Source organism: Sander vitreus, chromosome 7, assembly GCF_031162955.1.
Source record: "Sander vitreus isolate 19-12246 chromosome 7, sanVit1, whole genome shotgun sequence".
NCBI lineage: Eukaryota > Metazoa > Chordata > Actinopteri > Perciformes > Percidae > Sander > Sander vitreus.
The window spans coordinates 29326697-29341731 of NC_135861.1; the positions used below are offsets into that span (position 1 = coordinate 29326697).

Here is a 15035-nt window from a genome sequence, read left to right on the forward strand (position 1 = left end):
CATTGGCCAGATTGGTCTGTAATAATCATTGTATAGTATGAACAACACACGATTAGATATATTAAACAAACTGTTCTTTCCTGGAGGCCAGGCCTGGATGTGATGATGAAATTAGGTGATGCATGCGACGTCTTTTATTTAACTACTTCAGTCACAGTAGTATATTGAGCACTGACCAAGCCTGGTGGAAACATTCATATGAAAGTCAGAAACTAATCAGTTACTTACTTAGTAGTATTTAGATTATTATTCACTGTAATACATGTATGTAAACATGTGGATTGCACTTTTTAATATTATTAATAATACATTTTATTTATATAGCGCTTTTCATGGTACTCAAAGACACACACAGGCTAAACATCGTCACCCAGTCAGATGATTGCAACTCAGCTAGCTAGCCAGCCGATGCTAGAGCTTTCTCATTTAACGCTATCTTAAATCTAAGATAGCTATCTAACGGCCTACTATGATGTCTTCTTACCCAAAGATAGGCGAAATCCAATAAATGCAGAACTACACTGTAATAAGCTGCGCATTGAATAGCAAATTACAATGTGTTTGAAATTGAATAACAGGAGCGCCGCAATGGATACTATAACTACCAATATATTTCCATAACTGCTGCTGCTATCTTTTTCTCCTAGTCAAATGTATTTGTACAGTAAAATATCATATACTGTGGTTAATCAAAGGACTTGACAGATACTGTGTCCTCTCTCATGTAACAGCAGATTTAATTCTGAAACCTGATTTCTGAAATTATTTCACACAGCTTGCTCAAACTTGCTTGATCATATTAACTAGCACTAGCTAGTGGAGATATTGCAGCGTTTTCAATGGAAAATGGCTAGCCCGTGTTGTATGTGGGTAGCAACCATAGACAACTAGCTAGCGGCGCTAACGTCACAACCATGCTAACATGAATTTGGGGGGATACTACAGATAGTATGAAGTTTAATAAAAAAGGGTCCTTGGCTATTTTTTAATCAACTTACCTCTTCCTGGATTTCGACGACGATCCACCGAAATGCTGTCTCGTCTGTTAACGGGGTACTCCATGTTCCATTGAGCTAGCTAGAAGTAGTAGCGCTAACGCTGCAGCCAGGTCTGACTGGATTTGCAGTTCCATCCCTGAATAATCGCCGCATCTCCGAATCAGAGCTCTGTTGGACTTGATTTAATTGTCGAGACATCATTGACAATAGCTCACCATTTCCTAAAATATTATTTAGAAGACCCACAGCTTCAGTTAGCCTCTCTGTCCATTACAGCACCACTTCAGCCAAACTAGTATAATGACTAGTTGATTTTGACCGTCAAATACCGCTTCTTCTTTGTCAACCAATCAGGAGCTGAGTAATCAAACTCCCTTCCGTTTCAATCAAACTCTCTCTCACACACACACACACACACACACACACTACTATTCTCTCTCACATACACTACTATATTCTCTCGCATAAACAACTACATTCTCACATATGCAACTATATACTCTCTCACATACACTACTATACTCTCTCTCACACACTACTATACTCTCTCTCACACACTACTATACTCTCTCACATACACGACTATACTCTCTCATACATACATGTAAAAGGATTATAATAGAGTGTGTGTGTGTGTGTGTGTGTGTGTGTGTGTGTGTGTATCAGTATAGTGGTGTATATGCAAGACTGTGTGTGTGTGTGTGTGTGTGTAAGACAGAAGTATGAATTACTTCCTATACGGCCTCTCATACAGATGTCTGTGTGCGTTCATGTCTGACACAGCAGAGGTATGACCATCCCCTGACAGCCCTTCGTTCAAGTGACGTGAGTAGTTTATAGTTTCTGTGCTGCACTGGTGAGAACAAGACTGAAGACTGTTCTTAGAACAACACCGAGATGCCTAAATTAACATTGAAATCATTCCTCTCTGTTTCCAGAGTGTTATGCTCATTTTCAATTAGATTTTGAGGTGGAAAAGTTGGTGTAGCGATTGGAGCTGGACAATATGGAGAAACTCACACATCACAATATTTTTGACCAAATGCATTGATGGCGATATTGAAGGGTTCACTATTGGTGCTTTTACAAATATTTACACAATGAGAGTTTTGATAAATAAATCACCAATAATGTGGATACCATGGCAAATGGAGATGTACCGATAGACCGGCCGGTGACCGGAATTGGCCGGTTTTCACGTGCTCGGCCATGACCGGCGACCGGCAGGTCAGTCTGACATATGCCGATTTCATGCCAACATAAGTTATACGTGTTACAGTTCTCAAGGACACACTCTCTCTTTCTCTCTCTCCCTCCCCTTAGTCTCAGACTGAGATGTCACGACCGATAAGAGACGTTGAGACTGCAACACAACGATTCCAAACCAAAACGGGTTTCCAAATGTCTCCGGTTTAGGGGCTCGGAAACTCCAGAGCAGGGGAGAATGGGAGGTGTAAACGTAGCAAAAGATATTCATTTTAGAGGTGCAAAGATTAATCGATTAGTTGTCAACTTTTAAATTAATCGCCAACTATTTTGATAATCGATTAATCATTTTGTCATTTTTTATTAAAGAAAAGTAAGATTTCTCTGATTGCAGCTTGTTAAATGGGAATATTTTCTAGTTTCTTCTCTCCTCTGTGACAGTAAACTGAATATCTCTGAGTTGTGGACAAAACAAGACATTTGAGGACATTATCTTGGGCTTTGGGAAACACTAATCCACATTTTTCACCATGTTTTGACAGTTTATAGATCAAACAACTAATCGATTAATCGAGAAAATAATCGACGGATTAATCGACTATGAAAATAATCGTTAGTTGCAGCCCTAATTCAATTTGAAACCAAAACGTAGCAATGTAAATGTAGCCTTAACCAGAGAAGGTAACGGTCACAGTTTGGTTAGGTTATAGGCACAAAAACTACTTAGTTAAGATTAGAAAAAGTTTGTGCTTTGGGTTACAATCAGTCCATTTGTTACGTTACTTAACTGACGCAAAATGTGATGAAGTTCCGTAAAGTTAGAAAAACCTCTTCCGTTTACAGGACACCCACCCCTGTCCCCTGGGTGAAAGTCCTTATGGGGTCCTTTTTACGAGGGAGGACAGTCTCAAAAGCTAGATGTATTTGCAAAGTGCAATGGACTTGGTGAATAAATGATGAAGTACATGAACTCTTCAGGTGAGAGCTGAAGCGACTTTGATTTGTTGTTGCAGGACACAGTCACCTGCACACAGGGGCGTAACACAAAATTCTGGGCCCTGTAGAAAGCCATTCTCTAAGGGCCCCTCCCCGCATCCACAGCTATTCATTCTAGCTTCTTTTTGGGTCCTCCTCACATGAGGGCCCTGAGTACTCGGTCCCCTTTTTTCCCCCCAGTCCGACACCCCTGCCTGCACACACAATCCTGGGCAGTTCAGTGCTTGTGTTTCGTTTTTTTACCTTCATACAGTAGTGTTTAAAACTTTTTTTGTTGCAGTGATGTTTCCCGTTTACAGTAACGTTAACGGGACTCTCATGCAGCGATACGGACAGACGAGTCTGATCTCCGGTTACATGATTGTCCAGCATTGTTTTTCACCAAAAGTTGAATCAGACTCAACTTTGTTTTGCTGCAGGCATTCAAAACAAACGGAAAGACCTGCGTTTTTTTGCCGAACTGTCTTGAGGAGTGACGCCCGACGCAATGTGCGTGTGTGTGAATGAAGGCTCAGCCAGCCGGTGCCTCCCTAGAGCATTAGCGTTATGAACAGTCATACTATCTTCACCTTTATCAAATCACCTAAAAAAAACGACACCAGGCTTATACATTCTAACCATACAGACCTCTACAAATTGAATACCTACCCATCGAACGAATACTGGAATATTCAGATCACCCCTATAAAAGATCCCCTCCTAACATGCTTTCAGTGGAAGAGATGGGGGACAACACCCACAGCTGTGGAAGCAGTGATGTTCACATGCAGGTTGTCTCTTGTTTTGCAGCCACTAGGTGGACACAGATTAGAGGTCTGGCGATGAGGACAGACCGGCCAGGACGGCCATATGTGTGCTCAGTAATTAGAGGCTAAATCCTCACTGGACACAAGCTCTTTTGATCTGGGTGATTTTTGATGTGAAGCTCAGCGTCTGTCCTGTGATTGTTTGTTTTTTTTCTTTCATGTGGCTCACTCCTGGTGACCGGTGCGGTTTCTTTTTTGTCTTTGGGGTTTCCCCTAATTCTTTTTGTTTGACATCATAGCTCCCCTTCTCTCATTTCACCAGCGGTGGGAGAAGTATTCAGATATTTTACTTATGTAAAAGTACTAATAATACCACACTGTGAAAACATTCCACTATAAGTAAAAGTCCGGCATTCCAAATCTTACTTAGGTAAAAGTGCGGATAAGCAAAATCTACTTAAAGTATGAAAAGTAAAAGTATGTATCATTGTGCAGTGAAGTGTTCCCTGTCAGTGTGTTCCTCTTCTATCTGATGTTTCTGGATTAATATTCCTTCTGCATTCATGTGTATGTTGTATTTTACTGCTGTAGATGGTTCAGGTTGTGCTCATTTGAACTCCTTTATATACTGTTGATAGTTTAATCTACAGCCATGCATCATATTCTATAAGATCATCATATGTTTGTAGCGTCGCTGTCCTGTGAGAACCACGTATCTCTAAAAAGTTTTAAAACTTTTCATGGTGTCAGAAAAACAGCCCTGTTTTCAGCTTTGTGACGAATCATGTTTGCCTCTGAGATATAGTGGAGTTCACGGATGAAGTAGCGTCAAATGAAAATACTGAGTACTAAGTACCTTGAAATTGGTCCTTAAGTATAGTACTTGTGTAAATGTTATTTCAGCACTGCGTTTCAGATTGAATCTGATATTCTGCTGAGAGTCTGGGACAAGTGGTATACTCGCCAAACTGGCTCGACTGTTTTGGTCAAAAGTGAATGAGAATAGCTTGAAACAACTGCCATTCATGTGAGCCCCCCCCCGGGGCGCTTGATTCTGACTATAGGAGGTCTGTTGTGGGAGGCAAAGTCCATTCAGGTCAGGTCTCTTGTCGACTCAATTAGGGTCAAATTAAAAAAAGGTCAACTTTGAAATGAGTACATATAGATCTGCTTGTTTTAAAGACTAGCTCGTTGGGATGTTTTGCCTTCCGTTATTACCTTTTACGGTAATAACTTTTTATCCTCCCACAATCAAGCCATGAAACCGGTGTTTTTCCTCCTCCTGTTGTTTTTGCAGTGGCGCCGAGTCATCTTGTCATCAGACTTGGTTTAGCGTGTCTGGCATGTCTGAGGATAATGTGGCTTCATTAACAAGGAGAACGGATGAGTCACACAGGTTGATAAACCTTCGCAATGAAGAAAGCCTTCATTCTGCTGACCAGTTTAGACATGACACAGTTTAGTTGAAACATGCTGCTGCTGCTGTAATATTCATTCACCAACGTCTTCACTGTATGTGAGAGAGTTACTGTACAAGAGTTGGCACTAACTGTCGGCTCATTTGGTTAATCCATCGGTTGATTGACGAGATGATTCCAGAGCTTTTTTTTTTTTTGTTGATGAATTATTAGGGCCTAAGTTTCAGTTTGTTATACATGATGAACTAATGAACTGAATATCTTTGGGTTTTGGACTAATGGACGGACAAAAAAAGCAATCTGAATAAGTCACTTTAGCCATTTTTCCAAAGCTGAAATGGTTAGTTGATAATCGGCAATTAATTAAAGTCAAGTTTTCAGGCAAAAAAATATAAATTAATTATTAAATATTCATTCCAGCTTCTCAGATGTGAGGCTTCTTTTATATGCGATAGTAAATTGAGTATGTTCTGGGGTTTCGGACTGCTCCTAAAAAGAGGTTTTATTCAATATTTTAGAGGCCAAACAATCAAGTAATTGTCAAAATCTAGGGCTGCAACCAACGGTTATTTTCACTATCAATTACTCTGCCAACTTCAACTTCTCGATTAATCGTTTTGTCTATAAAATGTCAAATAGTGAAAGGTGCCTGCTCTAACAGTCCAAAACCCAAAAATATTCAGCGTTTCACTAGATATGACAAAGAAAAGCAGCAAACCATCACATTGGAGAAACGTTAACCAGCAAATTTTTTGAATTATTGCTTGAAAAGTGGTGAAACCCTGGACCTCTGCGTCAAGTATATGTGCGCCTGCTCTACCACTGACCCAAGCCGGCCACATCTAGTCGGGATCTTGATCCTTTAGATTAGTTTTTTTTTTTTTTAAGGTGTTCGGTGTTTTATGCCCCCAACGTCGTCTTCCAGGCAGCGCTGCCTGGAAGGCACTAGGATTAGGCAATGGTTAGGTGCCTTGAAGTCGATGGTCGCAGCGCTGCCTTGAAGTTGACGTTGGGGGGGCTTAAAACACCATCGGGCGTTTTTTTTTTTTTTTTTTAATTGTGACATTTTAGTGTAAAAATACAACTTGTCAGTGCCCTCTGCTGGACAAACTCTGTCACTCTTTTTGAATGTCCTTAAACCAGCCAATCTACACCGATAACGATCAGTCATTGATTCGCAATAATCTAATATGGGCGATATATTGGTTTCGGTCTACTTGTCACATGTGATAATCAATTGAATATCTTTTGGCTTTAGAAAAAAGTCATGGCCCACCATTTTCCCCTATTTTCTAGCATTTTATAAAACAAAACAAAGACTCCATAACAGAACTAATGGTTAGTTGCAGCCCTATTTTTTCTGTGACTGTTGTTTCTCCGCGCAGCCTCACAGTCCAACACTTATTACCACTGTGATTGAGAAACACAATCCTCTTAGCACAGAGCCTGTTTTCTTTCTAGGGCACTGAATGGCTCTTTGCACGAGTCCTGTCAGTTCAGCCCGCCTGTCGGATATCCTCTCTCTGTTAAGTTCCTTTGTCCGCTACATGGTAGTAGGGTCTCTTTTGACACACAACCCCCCGTCTCCACCTCTTTATGGGCCTGGTGCGGCAGCTGCAGGGTTAATGTTTAGCAGCGGCAGCAGCAGCAGCAGAGAGGCAGGAGTTGTAGGAGGAGGAGGAGGGGGGGAAAGAGAGCGGCAGAGAGGTGGGGGCTGGTCCACAGCTGTTGTAGTAGGCAGGGTCTATTGGGGTAGGAAGCCAGGCTCACTCGCCCTGGAACAATGGGAGACATGGCAGCCTCTGCAGACAGCACAGACACACACACAATGCACATGCCCAAGGACGGGCCTTTCTCTAGCTGAAGCGCAGAGGAAACCGGCTTCCTCACTACACTCGCAGGGTGACGGCACTTTTACCAGGGAGGAAAATAATCTCCTCCGCAGCCGGAAAACAGAAATGTAAGGTTAACGCTCTCTGCTTCTTCTGGTGCCTTACGTTTCGATCTGCTGTGAGGAGAGCTGTGGATGTGTTGACTGGATGACTGAAAAGGCAGCAGGAAGAAGGTGAGCTGACCCAAAATGTGTACTTGATGGGAGGGGGGGGGGGGGGGTTGTGTGTATGTGAATACTGATTGAGTTTTTACAGCTGACATAATGTTTCCTGGGCTTCTCGCTGTGTTTTTCCTGTTGTTTCTGTGTCAGAATAAAGCAGATTTTGACTTGTATGAGAGTGAAGTGCTGTGACAGAGAGGGGACATTTGGTAAGTGAGGTTTAATGGTGCTGACTTGACGTGAAGTGTGTGTGTGTGTGTGTGTGTGTGTGTGTGTGTGGCCTAGCTTATATTTTAGGAGCTCCGTTACCACACACCGTCGGTTTTTATTTTGGCCGAACCAACACAGAATGATTTTGGTTTGTTTTGGTTGCAGCTAACAATGTGTCGTAAATCTGCCAAATGTGTGCGGCGGTGGTGGCTTCTGGTTGACGAAACTAAAATCCCAGTTTGTGCTGTATGAGAGATGGAGCTCCGCGGTGATGCGTTTCCTCCCTGGGTGTGGAGGTCGCCTGGCACACATTTAAGAAGGATCCCTGCGATCAGTTTGATTGCATACATGGCGCCCATCCAACCTTTCATGCCTTTTGGGAAAGGGAGCTCCCTTTCCCCTCCTCCATCTCATCCCTCCCCCACCGCCTCTCCGCCGCCTCCGCTCCTCATCCCAAATATTTCTTGTGTACGATTGGTCTCGGTTCTTATAGCCAAACATCAGACAGGAAGCAGCACCGAGGGAGCTCCCTCAGCCTGATTCTGTCTCACCCATGTCCCTCCTCCTCCTCCTCTTTGATATTTATCCGCATCTGTATTAATGATGCAGACAATCGCGTGGTGATGGTGTGTCTACACAACAACCCGACTTTGGCCTACATTTTCAGTCTTCTTTAATTCCAACATGTGAGGATTTAGGCTTTTGTCACATTGTTTACATCTCCCTCCTACACACTTTGCCTACACAGCAAGAACTTCAATCTGCGCCTTGCCCAGATTGGCAGATGGAAAGGGTGCTGTTTGACATATCCTGAGACAGCCTTGCCTGTGCCAAATCCCCAAGAGTGCGACTGACATGATTTTAAGAAGCTTTTGTGCATTTCTTCTCTCTGCTTCGGCTGAGTCGCCTTTTGAAATAGTTTTTTTTTTTTGTCTGCCCTCGTTCCATGAATCTCATCTGCTGCATCCTCTTCTGCAGCATCCCACCAAACCTCTTTGAAAATTTGGCTCAATATTTCATCATTTCCTCAGCGTCCAGCCGTCAAAAATCAAGGGCTGTCCTCGGTAAATAAATACTAGCGATGTGCAATCGTCGAGGTCTCTCGTGCTTTCTTTATTTTTGATTTCTGAGCCCTGTGATCTGCCGTCTTTGTGATCTTGCTCTCGTGACACGGATCACAGATCACGGTCTGCTTCTTTTCCCAGAACCAGGCGTACCGAGGAGGGCACTGCCAGACCAGATGATCTGCTCTCGCTCTAATAAAACCCAGATTGAGAGGGCAGATGCTCAACGGCTCTAATCCCATTTCAGATTGACAAGTCTAAAAGGATCAGGCCGCGTTACTTTTGGAAATGGAAGAGTTAATGCTGCAGCTCGGCGTCTAAACATATCTGAAGTGGTCAGACAAAACGCAGAATGAAGAGACGCTGCAGCAGACGGAGCGTCCCATTTAGGTTTGAAACTGAAAGTGAACATAATTAACCGGGGACTCTGTTAATGGGGAATCCCACATTAGGCTGAAAAACCTAACACAAAATCGTCGTGTGGCACCCAGTGTGGAAAGTCCTGCGTTATCAGAAAGACATAAAAGCAGAGTTCTTAAATGCTGTTTGCTGAATTATTCATCCATCTTTCTTTCATTACACTTTACAATGACTCAGAGATGAAAGGGAAGACGAGAGGAGGGGAGCGAGATAAGAAGTGGTGGGGGGGGCTGGTGGTGTTGGCATGGCTGGCGTCTGCCGAGCGCTGGTATCTCCCGAGGGCAATGGAGCGTCTTCCTCTCCTCCCCGGTTTCCTGTTTCCACTCGCAGATCGAAGGAAAGCTGCAGCCTTTGCCCACCACATAACGGAGGTGACATTGGTCTAACCCACTCCCTCCCAAAATTCACGCCATCAAACTCTCAAGATCTCATGACAAACTGACACATCTTGTGCTTTCTGTCGTGTGATTTGAAGAAAGTTCGTAGGTTTTGTTTCAACATTGGGGACATTATAACTTGGGGGGTCTCGGGGTCCTCCATCATAAAATGTTGTGCGTCTGAATCTTTATGCCACAAATTGGGCCTTTTCTGCATTAATTCATGGTGCAAATCTTTATTTATGTAAAGGAAATTAGTTAAGGAACTGTATTTTTCAAAACTTTCTGCATATTCAAAACATTCGTGGAGTTTCTTTAGGTATCATGTACATCTCGACAACAAATCTGTTGGTGAATGAGGCCTTGTTAAAGCCATGAGCTCTAAAGTTTAAAGCTACAAGAAATCACATCTTTATTTTTCATGCTCCTGTTGTGTTCTTTAATCACACAGTTCATTTTCATTACTCGTAGCCAGATCCTTAATCTTTCGGATTTGGGTCTGGATTTCCAGGCTACCGATGTAGCACAAGTAGACACAATTTCTGTTTTCCGTACATGTTTTGAGCCCCCTGAACGGTTATTTTTTTGTACCTCTTTTGGGGAGTGGGTTGTCTTTTAAGGGTGTTGAAATGAATCGCTGCATCGGGATGCGGACCTGGACGATTCTGCATCGTTGCAGTGACAGACCATATATATTGCTTGTTGATTTTCCACTCCCTGCTTATTTTTTGTTTCTGCCTTTTGTCTGTTGTCTGCTGTGTTCTGACTCCGCTACATTCGGGAAGTGTCTTTTTCAAGAGCAGATACAATAAAAAGGGCAGTTTATTTATTATATATATATCTATCTATCTATCTATCTGACTGCTTGAATTTGTAATTGAAAACCATGTGTTGTAATGTATAATAATATTGAGGTGATGCTTAGTGATATTGATTTGAATCGTTGACAGGATAATCCTAATTGGATCGTGAGACCAGCGAAGAGTCACACCCCTAGTTGTCTTTCATATTTGTTTTTTTTAAAGGGGGGACACTGTATATCCCCTGCACCACCCCCAGGGGATTGGCAGGAATGCTTGATGTTTTCTTCGCCTGATGGAGAAAGCCGGAGGTTGAGAGTTAATTTATTAAAATGAAAACGTGTGCTTGTGTTTTTTTTTTTCCTCCTTCAGCTCCTTGGTGTTGTTGTTGGGCGACAGAGACAAGAGACGGACTCCTCTTCAAGGATCATAACCAGAGCTGAAACCACAGGTGAGCGTCTTCATTATGTGGTCAAATGGATGAGGTCTCTAGGTATATACAACTAATGATTATCAGTTTATCTGCAGATTAATGGTTTGGTCTATAAAATGTGGGGGGAAAAAAGTGGGAAAAGCCCATCACAATGACCCAGAGAAAGGGGTCTATTGTTTTTATTCTCAATTTAATGTGCCGGTTATGTCATTTGATTAGTCAATTATTCACTTAGTCCAAAAAATTGCAGACAAAGCCAGAGCATTTGTTTGCCAAAACTGACTGAAACAAGTCGTTGATTATTAAAATGTTATAAAGTCATCTATAAATTGACTAATAATTCCAATTCCATAATTCCAATTGTTTGCGTTGTCCAACTAAAAGTAAAAAAAACAACCTAAAATACTTGGAAAAGCAGCAAATAGTCACAACTCAGGAGCTGGAACCAGGGGATGTTTTACATGAACAATCACTGAAATGATTAATCAGTTATCAAAATTACCTTTGACACATGGACTTATTGTTTCAGCTCTACAGTTCAGCATTTAAGTTGTTACTAATCGACAGAATCCACAATTAAGCTTTCCGTTTGCTTTCTTTGTCCGACCAACCGTCCAAAACCAAAATTTATTTATCCCCTAAAACGGAGACATTTGGAAACAGCGGTGTATGTCAGTCTTTTTTTTAATTTATTTATTTTTTATTTTTTAAGATAATTTTTTTGGGCATTTTTAGGACTTTTTTTTGACAGGACAGCTGAAGAAATGAAAGGGGGGAGAGAGAGGGGGAATGAGGGTGTTTGGTGTTTTTAAGCCCCCAACGTCACCTTCTAGGCAGCGCTGCCTGGAAGGCACTAGGATTAGGCAATGGCTATGGTGAGGGTTAGGTGCCTTGGATCCGAATATTTGAATATTCGTTCGATGGGTAGGTATTCGATTTGAATATTGCAGGCTGAAATTTGCGGTGCCGTTTTTTTTGTAGGGATTAAGCTGCTTGCTAAATGCCCGCTACAAGCGAGCAGTCTGACGTTCTGTAGAGGTCTGTACGGTTATACTGTAGCAGCCTGGTGTCGTTGTCAGGCGATTTGATAAAGGTAAAGACAGTAATGTTACGGCCGTGAATAATGCCAATACAGTGCGGCTGGTCACCGGCGGGCTGAGCATTCATTCACAAACACTGCGTCGGGCGTCACTCATTTGAAAAAGTTGGTGTCCGATTCAACTTTTGGAGAAAAGCAACCAGACGTCAACCTGCGGTGGAAAGTCACGTAACGTTAACCGGCGGCTATCAGACTTGTCAGTCCGTATTGCGGTGTGCGGGTCCCGTAACGTTCCAGTAACGGGGAACATCACGTCCTCTGTCGCTGCTACAAAAACTTTTTAAAGATAATTTTTTGGCCATTTTCGGCCTTTATTTTTGACAGGGTTAGTGAGCTATCTGGGCGCCCTACAAAAACTTTTTAACGCTACGAAGGTTAAAAAAAAAAAAAGGAAACGCGAGCACTGAACTGCCCAGGAGTTTGTGTAACAACAGGTGACTGTTAACTGCAACAACAAAGCAAAGTCCCTTCATCTCTTTCCCTTCTCTCTTTTTCTGTGAACAAAGCTGCCTTCAGGTGTGGTCGGAAATGTTGGTTTCCCCTGCCGCCGCCGCCACTGAAGCTTCAAATATTTGCTATTGAAAAGCACCGAAGCCTCGAAGCTCAACGTTTTTTATTCAGTAAAGTCCGACTTATCAGTTAGGTAGCTCACATAGCTTTCAGTAACAGTTCCGCCTCGTCGTCACTCCAAGCTAATACATCTCTGATCTTCTCAAGTATTTTCTGTATTTTCACTTTAAAACATGCAGTGTAGATAAGCAGACACTTGCAGACAGGCACGCGAATGGTCATGTGATATGTGTTTTCAGACACAATAATATATAGACAGAGATCATTTCTGATACAGAGCCTTGACCTATTGTTTGGACAGAGAGAGAGTTTTTGTTTCAAAACGGCATTTAAAAATGAAAAAGGTAGCAGTGTGGATGTAGCCCGAGTCTCTGCTTGTTTGTCATCAGGCTCGTGGTGATGAACACTCCAAAGTGAAAATGTCAAAATAACGCATGAAAAGTTACACCGACCTATGCAGAAGTGGCTGCTGGGGGATTTGTTTAAAGGACACGGTGGATATTTGTTTACAGTCAGTGACACGTTATGTTCTCCCCTGGTGTCACGTTGCTTTATTTGTTTGCTGGTGAATGCACAGCTCCCATTCTTCATGTACAGGTATCCGTCTGAGAAGAAAAGCAGCACATGCTCACTTGGCTCCGAGGCCAACACTTGATCCTCTCAGCGCCGCTCAGTGATTGGAGCTGATTTAAGCTGCTCTTTGTCTACACTTGGCCATGTCACAGTTAGCAGCTGTGTTCTTTGAGAAGAACAAACCAAAAAGCTTTGTGCTGACTTTGACCTCCAGTCCTATCTGTTTACTTATTTTTCTTCCTCCTTTTTTATTATCTACTAGTCTGTCTGTCTGTCTGTCTCTGTCTGTCTGTCTCTGTCTGTCTGTCTGTGTCTCTCTCTCTCTCTCTCTCTCTCTCTCTCTCTCTCTCTCTCTCTCTCTCTCTCTCTCTCGTCGCAGTAAACAAAATAAACGGTTACACTTTACTTACTTATTTAGTAACGACATAATGGCGGATTTCCACCAACCGCGGAACGGCTGCGGATCGGCTCCGCTGTGTGTCTGCTCCGCTGCGTGTCGGCTCGGTGCTCCGCCGTCCTTCAATATCCACCCGGTCCGTATTTGTTGCGGAAAGGCTGCGCCCATGACTGACAGCTGAAGTCACGAGGAGCCACGAGATCTCGCGAATTCACGTATGATCGTGCGATATAACAGGATGTAGTTTCTATAAACAGAACCACAAAACCAACAACAGTTTGTTTCCATTCCGACTTCAGGCCTGCCTCCGCCCATTATGACCTTTTCAAGGTTTAGTGCAGCGAAATATGGTCCGCCGTGAGCACGGTGTATTTTATTTAGAAAATTAACCAGATGTTTTATTTTGCTTCTGTGCTCGACTTCCTGTCCCGCACAGTCTGCCCTGTGCTGAATTGATGCAGAGTTCTCCGGCATCCACCAAAAATAGAAGCTCTGCGTATCTGCTCCGGAGGGCTGCGGACCGCCGGAGCTGGGACGCAGCCGGAACGCAGCCGTTCCGCAGTCAGTGAAAATACACACATTGACTTTAATGGAAACCTATTGACTCCACAGCCGTTCCGCAGTTGGTGGAAATTCGGGGTAAGAGTAACATGACACTGTCATGAATGTGTCATAAACATTATAAACAAGTTATAAACGTTTATGACATAACGCTTCTTTTAGTAAGTGTCAGTCGTTTTTTGTCATGACAGGTTAGGGATCATGTGTCATGACAGTGTCATGTGTTCACTCTTATGTAGATACCTGGAAGTAAAGTGTTACCAAACAAACAAACTTTTATCAAAGTTAAACCACATGGTTATGTGGGACAGATAAAGCAACGCGACACCAGAGGAAAACGTGTCATTGACTGTAAACAAATCCCCCAGCAGCCACTTCTGCATAGGTCAGTGTAACTTTTCACGGGGGGGGGGGGGGTTATCACGAAGACAGACAGCGTTATTTTGACATTTTTTGCCGTTTTGAAACAAAAACTATCTCTGTCCAAACAATAGGTCAAGGCTCTGTATCAGAAATGATCTCTGTCTATATATTATTGTGTCTGAAAACACATATCACATGACCATTCGCGTGCTTGTCTGCGAGTGTCTGCTTATCTACACTGCATGTTTTAAAGTGACACTTCCATAACGTGGAGCCAGAGCCGGATAAAAAAAACAAACGACAAAATGTCAAATTGGTGCAGCAAAGGCCGAGATATCGTAACATTTAGTCTTTAAAAACGCTGGATCCTACATGTCCCATAATGCAACTAGATAGTGTCTTTCATTAGACTCTCCCTGTATCCTCAATGGCCATTTCTTTCAAACTTAATTTTGTAAAGCAGACTTTCTGTTAATTTCTTTTAGACTTGAGCGGAGAGAACCCCCTGATGACATCACTGTGACGTCACCATGACATCATTTGGGGTTATTTTTTCAGACGTTTGAAAGTTCCCTTCAGAGCCACAGAAGATAGTGTACCGCAGTTTTCACAGGTAGTTTCACAGTAGTAAATCTTTCTGAATCGATATAGGGACATTTTTCTTGTGTGATAAATATCTTGTGGTAATGAATACAAATATCCTCTGGAAATTCTCTTCATAGTGGAGGGATGAAACCATCTGACAGCAGAG

At 42.6% G+C, this 15035-nt stretch overlaps 1 protein-coding gene across 4 annotated transcripts in view; it reads left to right on the forward strand.

Moving 5' to 3' along the window:
* nckap5l (NCK-associated protein 5-like) overlaps positions 1 to 15035 on the forward strand; it is a 57931-nt gene that overhangs the window by 14480 nt on the left and 28416 nt on the right. Inside the window, exons 1-2 of one of the 4 annotated variants that reach the window (XM_078255865.1) lie at positions 7097 to 7324; positions 10661 to 10739. The gene's annotated coding sequence lies outside the window, so the exon portion shown is untranslated. The other 3 variants (XM_078255862.1, XM_078255864.1, XM_078255866.1) reach the window with 3 other exon arrangements.